We start from the raw sequence: 7558 nt of genomic DNA on the forward strand, positions 1-7558 counted from the left end.
TCCAAATATTGATTGGAAATGTTATTGTTTGAGGCGCTCTGATTGGTAAGTCTTTGTCGAATGTGTGCAGGAGGGTTTCGTGACGCAGCATGTAGACAGGCCAACAAGAATCAAAAACATATTGGATTTGGTACTGCGTATTGAAGCAAGTCAACTGTTCGATTTGGAGATAATTGAGCACTTTGGTGATAGTGACCACAATTCGGTATGTTTACTTAGTGATGGATAGGAAGATATATATATCGCAGAGCATGAGAGAAAGCTCATGAGCTGGGAGAAAGGCCAGTATGATGCGATCAGCAAGAGTTAGGATGCACCAGATGGGAAAGTAAACGCAGGGGTTTTGCAAACCTGAAATATGGCGCTTGTTCAGGTAAGCACTCATGCATGTCCTTGATAAGTGTGTGTGCGTTATGCAGGGAATATGAGGTTGAGACAGGGAGCTATTTTTACTCAAAAAGTTGAATTTCTTGTCAAGATGGAGAAGGCGGTGCATGTAAACGTGTAATATGAAAGCTGAGTTAGGGCTTTTGAAAATTAAAAGCTAGCAAGGAAGGGCCAAAAGAGAGAGCTACTCAGAGCAAAGAGGGGACATTAAATATCTTTAGCTGGCAGGGTTATTTAAAACCCGGAAGCTTTCTCTTGTCATTTCAAGAATAAAAGAATATCTAAGATATGATTCGGGCCTGCCAAGAACAGTAGGAGGATGTCGTCAACGGAGTCCGAGGATAGGAGAGGCGCTGAATGTATATTTTTCATCATATCTCAAATGAAAAAGACAATGCTGTCGAAGAGAATTTTGAGATGCAATCTGTTAGAATAAACGAAATTGATATTCATAAAGACGAGTTGTTAGCAATTCTTGAAAGCCTGAAAATAGATTTGTCCCCTGGGTTTGATGGGATGTATCATAGGATTCTCTGGGAATCGTGGGAGGAGATTGCAGAACTTTTGACTACCAACTTTAGTTCGTCAGTGTATATGTGATTAGTGCGAGAAGACTCGAGTTCAGCAAATATTGTCCCCTTCTTCACGAAGAGTAGTAGGAAGAACGCTGGAAATTATAGAACAGTGAGCCGTATTTCCTTGAAGGTGAAGGTTTGGGAAAGGTTATGAGAGATATGATTTATGATCACCTCAGCAGGAAGAAGTTGATTCGCTACAGTCAACACGATTTTGCGAATAGCAGGTTGTGCCTCACAAACGTTTTTGAGCTCTTTGAAAAGGTCAACAAACAACTAGATGAGAGTAAAGTGGTTAACATGGTGGATATGATTTTCACGAATGCACGGTCGGCTGTTGCATAAAATACAGAGACATGGGATTGAGGGTGATTTCGCGGTTTAGATCAGTAATTGGCTCGCTGAAAGAACACAGAGTGTGGTAGTTAATGGAAAATATTCATCCTGGATTCAGTTATTCATGGTGTACCACAAGGTTCCTTTTAGGGTCCACTGCTGTTTGTCACCTTTATAAATGACCTGGGTTCGAGCATGGGATGATGGATGAGCAAATTCGCAGAACACACTAAGTCGATGGAGTTGTCAACAGTGCCGAAGTCTGCTGCAGGTTACAGACGGACATGAATAACCTGCAGATCGGTGCTCAGAGGTGGCATATGGAGGTTATTGTGGAAAAGTGTGAGGTGATTTACTTTGGAATGAACAACAAGAATAAAATGTTCTGGGCTAATTGTAATATTCTTGGAAGTTTAGATGAGCAGAGCGATCTCGGTGTCTATGTATATAAAACTCTGAAAGTTAACACACACGTTGATGGATTTGTTTGCAATGAGCACAGTGTGTTAGTTTTTATTGGGAGAGGGATTGAGTTTCAGGGCCAAACGATCTCTTTGCAGCTCCAGAAATTTGTCTGGTATGGCCAAACTTGTCGAGTTCTGGTCGCCACATTATAGGACGGATGTGAAAGCATTGGAAAGGTTGTAGACGAGATTTCCTCGGATGTTGCCTTCTGTGAAGGGAAGGTCTTACGACGAAAGGCTGAGGGACTTGAGGCTGTTTTTGAGAGAGATAAGAAGTTTGAGAAGTGAATTAATAGAGACATAAAAGATGATCAGAGTTTGCCGTAATGTGGACAGTGAAGGCATTTTCTTCAAATTATGATGGTTGGCACAAGGGCATATCGATGTAATTTGAGGGTGATAGATGCCGAGGTAGCTGCCTTTCTCAGAGTAAGAGTGCAGAACGCCTTGTCTTCAACAGTCGTAGACTCGCCAACCTTCAGGGCAAATAAATGATCATTGGATAAACTTACGGTTTATAATGTCAAAATGCTGGTCAGATGGACTTCAGATTGGTCTTACAGGTTGGTGCAACATTAGTGCCAAAAGCACTTTATTGCAATGTAATATTCCGGGTTTAAACTGTTCTTCAACTTGAAGTTGCAATCATCTCTGATCAGTATCAGTAAACCAAACACCTGGCGAAAATCCAATGCACAACTTTGGCACTTCATGTGCTGCCATTCTGTCATGCAAGTACAGCAAGTTAACTAACTGCACCACTGGATCTGCCGTCTAATGGTGACGAACGGCTCCTGATTTTACCACTGGGCCCCTCAACCCAATTACTCATTTTTTTTCTGTGTACCTGAAATGAAACGCAGTGCAGAGGTGGCTATACTGATAATGGATAATCGATTATGAAGCATCAGCTTCAGGAAAATGGCATAGATAAATGTGGTGAAAATCGGTTTTATTGAATACTGCATACATTTACCATGGCTTCCTGCGTTGGTCACAGGCAATGTTATGTGGCCATTGTCCTGGAATTTTCGTTCTATCGGCTTCAATTCGTCAGACAATTCGATTCACTGATATTTGACCAACTTCCTTTGGCATGTTCATCTGAGACATCGACCCACAGTGCACACAACATCAACAATGTTCAGCATACCACGTGCACGAGCATGGAGCATGGTTTTTATGCACAGTGAAGATTGAATAATGTTCTGCAAGGGCAAATTAAATTCAGTTTAATTCGTAAAGTCGCAAGAATCCAGAGTAAGATTCAAAATGTCAGAAATTCACGTTCATTATCTTGGCCAGAATTCCATCCCAGCAAAGGGGAAATCTGCCCCTGAATCCCCTGAATCCATGCAATTGCTTGCTCCATGTGTCCACTTGGAAACCTATGTGAAGGAACATTCAGCCTGAAGGAGAACTTGTGAGAATCCTCCGCTGTATGATCTAAAGCTGAAACAAGAGCTGTCTATTCCAGCCGGGAGGGAAGCGAAGTGGAGATGAGACCAAAATATTATTTGGCGTTTAATTCATATTGTCCTCATTGTGATTATTTAAAAACCTTGGCCAGAAATGGCACAGACACAAAGGGGCAGAAGGAGGCCATTCTTAACACCGATCCTGTCCTGCCACGTAATTTGATATCATCCTGGCTCACAGAACAATTTTATGTCTTTTTCCAGCCCATCCACAACATCGTACTGGCTAACAGGTATTTATCAGACTCTACCATAAATAGACATCGATAATGTAAATCTGTGGGAGGAAAATGTTCCGTTTCGAGACAGTTAGGTTTATGCACGAATATTACTGGTTTTGCAGATGAGCAGCAGGGTCTGGTCTGACCACTTTGCAAAACATAAATTAAAACTCGACTCTGATGGGACTCGAACCCACAACCTTTGAATAGCAACCTGAATAGAGATGTAGAAGTTCAACACGCTTTCTATTGCGCCACAGAACCGCGCTAGGCATGGTCTTTAAGCACACTAGTTTGCCTTTGACGCATTGCATTCAGGATACCCATCTCGCGCCTGTCTGTCCTCGTCACACTTTCTGATACCTTGTCCTTATCCACTAGTGCTCTGGCTCATCAAGTGTTCGGCTACAGACTGCTGAAACGTTCTCATGACACTTACCTTTACCACATATTCAGATAATGATATCCAGATAATCAATACTCTATAGGTGAAAGTATTCTTCCTAAATCTCCTCCTTGTCTCCTGTCTTTCATTTATGTTACTCTGTTCCTTCCCAATACAGGCTTATCCCTGTCACACATATCTATCCTCTTCATAAAATGAGCACGTTAATCGGTTTCTTATTCAGCCTTCTCTGCGCTTAGAGCAACATCCCCAGGTTAGCTCGCGTACCTTCACAATGGGAGTGGTCAAACTCTTTCCATTCTTTTCATCTCCTGTGAAATTCTCCTCCTGCATTCAGACGCTTCCAGTGTCTGGCGATTACAACAGAAAAACAAAGTTCTCAGAAGAAAACCCAAAAGGTCTGAACAAAATCAGCAGCTCTTGTCTATCTCTGATGAGGAAGGAAAGTTAACGCTTCGAGTCCAACGATCCGTCTTCAGAACTAATGGGAAGGGAGGGCGGGTGAAGAATGTGTAAGAGGGCGGACGGTTTCTAAAATGATTGAACTTGATGTTGGGTCCTAAAGTTTTCATGGTCTGCCGGTAGAAAATGAGTTGCGTGTCTTCCAGCTTGTGTTGTGTCTTGAAGGAGCACTGCAGCAACCCAGAGACTGAAATGATGGCCTGGGAACACATTGTCTAGATTTGAGTGGTGCTGGAAAAGCACAGCAGTTCAGGCAGCATCCGAGAAGCAGTGAAATTGACGTTTCGGGCAACAGCCCTTCATCAGGAATACAAGCAGAGAGCCTGAAGTTTGGGAACACAGTGTAATGTTGAAGTTATAGGAGACTGGAAGATCGGGATAGTTTTTGTTGATTCTGGACAGAACGTAAGTGATCTCAGCTTTGTCACCGACTTTATTTTCCTCTCTCCATTGGAGAGAGATCACATTCTGAGCAGGAAATACAGTTGCCTCGATTAACTGAAGTGCAGACAAATCTCTGGAAAATGCGACCGGGAGCTTCCAGAGTGAGGAGAGATATCTGAAACCAGCAGGAAATGTAACTGACAACACCGAACGTTACAATGCAGTACAGGCACTTCGGCCCTCGCTGTTGCCGCAACCTGTAAAATAATGTGATGTCCATTGTAATAGTAAATTGACATTTATTTTGAATCCAATAAAAGCACAGGGAAACAAATAAGTAATTACCTGACTTTGCAGAGGCATGTGTTGCAGACAGACAGAAAAAATGTAAAGTTAAACCGAAATAATAGCAAACATACAAGGCCAGTAAACTACCATATCAGGGACAAACAGTCAAGGTATGAGAAAAAAAATCATTTTGATGTGGAAGGCACCTTTCCTCACGTACCATTGGCGAAGGCATCCAGCGAGAGGTGGCAGAATTTGAGACGATGCATACTGCAGGCACAAAAAAAACGAAAGATTGTATTTTCAGCGACGATGTGCGTACCTGATTCAATGCACACATAAGGACAGATATGAAGAAACTAAATTAGCTAACTCAGGCAGATGGAGCAGTCCAGGTAACCCCCGCCAAGAGGGTAGCCTGGCGATTAGGTATGGTAGATGTCTCGGACCCAAGATTAAGAAGGGTCCCTACTGAGTGCAGGGCAAAAGGCAAACGTGATGTGGGGTTCATAGGAAGCTGTGAACCCATAAGAATAGCCCGGAAGTCTGAGTATCATCCATGCAGAGCACGAGACCCGTTAAAACACGAGACTGACAAAGGATACTACTTTGCATCCCTCCTGAAAGCTTTAGTGATAATTCTTTGTGGATAATCACCGGTGAGAGCCCCCATTTTTCTGGTCAAAAAGGCAAACATTCCAGGTGAATCCGGGAAGCGGAGCTTTGTTCAAGACCTGCAGGTAGTCAATTATACTGTTGTTCCGCCCGCCCCAAATGTTCCTAATCCTTGTACTATATGAGTTCAAATTCCACCTGACAGTAAATGGTTCTCTGCTATGGATTTATCAAATGTCTTCTTTAGTGTACCGGTACACCCAGAAAGTCAATTCTGGTTCACTTTTCCACTCAAAGGCAAATCATATACATTCAAGCGACTTTGTCAAGATGACTGTGAGTCCCCCACCATAATTAATGAGGCTCGATGCTGGAGTCTGGAGATTCTTGTTTTAACCCCGGGGTCAGCGCTTCTGCAGTATGTAGACGAATGCTTAATAGCAGCACCAACAGAGGAACAATGTGAGAAAGATACGCTTGTGTTGCTCTGCCATCTCGCCAGGAATGTGCACAAAGCTTGTTTCGCAAATCTACAATTTGTGCAACAACAGTGAATTTCTTTGGTCATTTCTTGTCTAAACAAGGGAAGGGCATTGGTCAAGACAAAGTTCAAGCAATCCAGCAAAATCCAAAGCCTCACACGAAGTAACAATTGCTATTCTTTTTGGTCATGCACACCTACTGTCGATTTTTTGTCCCACAACGGCGGTACGGTGGCACAGTGGTTAGCACTGCTACCTCACAGCGCCAGAGACATGGGTTCAATTCCCGCCTCAGGCGACTGACTGTGTGGAGTTTGCACGTTCTCCCTGTGTCTGCGTGGGTTTCCTCTGGGTGCTCTGGTTTCCTCCCACAGTCCAAAGATGTGCAGGTCAGGTGAATTGGCCATACTAAAAATTGCCCGTAGCCTTCGGTTAGGGGTATAGGTGGGTTTTGCTTCGGCCGGTCGGTGTGGAAGGGCCTGTTTCCACACTGTAATGTAATCTTCTAAAAAATTACACAAACCTTGAGGCGCCCCGAAATGAAACTTCCAATGGCTTAGAGTTGCAGAACCAGAGACCGTTGTAGTTGAATTAAAAAGGCGCTCCAAACCACACCTACACTGGGGGTCCGAATCCAAACAAGCCTTTTGTACAAACGGTAGATGCATGACATGTGAGCTGATGCAGGAGAATGTGGGAAAATTGAGGCAGGTAGCTTACATTTTGGCTAAACTTAGACCCCGTAGCGACAGGATTGCCTATATGCAAGGAAGCCGTGGCTGCAGCTGAAAAAGTTTGTTGTAGCGTCCAGGGACACAGTCGGCTTTGGAGAATTAACCCTCCTGGTCCCACATGCATCCTTACTGTTTTCCGAGCAAAACACAGCACACATGTCTGCAGCACGTTGGCTCAGAAACAATACCGTACTATTGGAGATGCCTAACATTACAATAACGAGATGTAACGTCCGTAATGCTGCTAGCCTTCTCGCCACAACAGGAGACAGAGACGCACATGACTGTGTCGCTGTAATTCACCATGACCGGACGTGCAGGATTCACAAACTCAGAATCTTGATATTGCGTTTTTTTGTGAATGGGTCCGCATTCAGGGGCAAACGGACAGGCCACAATTGCGTTTGGTATGCTGTCGTATCTACCCACGAGGTAGTCAAAGCAGAATCACTCCCTTGTCATCTGTCAGCTCAACCAACAGAGCTGATTACCTTGACTGAGGCATGTCAATTGGCAGAGTGAATGATAGTGAATATTTACACAGATAGCAGATATGCATTCGGGGTTGTACATAATTGTGGAACTCTGTGGAAACGCAGGGGCTTCTTGACCTACACTGGAAAGCCCAAAATACACCGTGGTCTGACTTCTGACTTCCTGGAAGCGGTCCTTCCTTCTAAATCATTTGTTGTCTGTAAATGTGAAGCCCACACGAAAAAGTACGAT

This window comes from Chiloscyllium plagiosum, unplaced genomic scaffold (genome assembly GCF_037043375.1).
Source record: "Chiloscyllium plagiosum isolate Xiang-an unplaced genomic scaffold, Cpla_swu_hap1 HiC_scaffold_13, whole genome shotgun sequence".
Lineage (NCBI taxonomy): Eukaryota > Metazoa > Chordata > Chondrichthyes > Orectolobiformes > Hemiscylliidae > Chiloscyllium > Chiloscyllium plagiosum.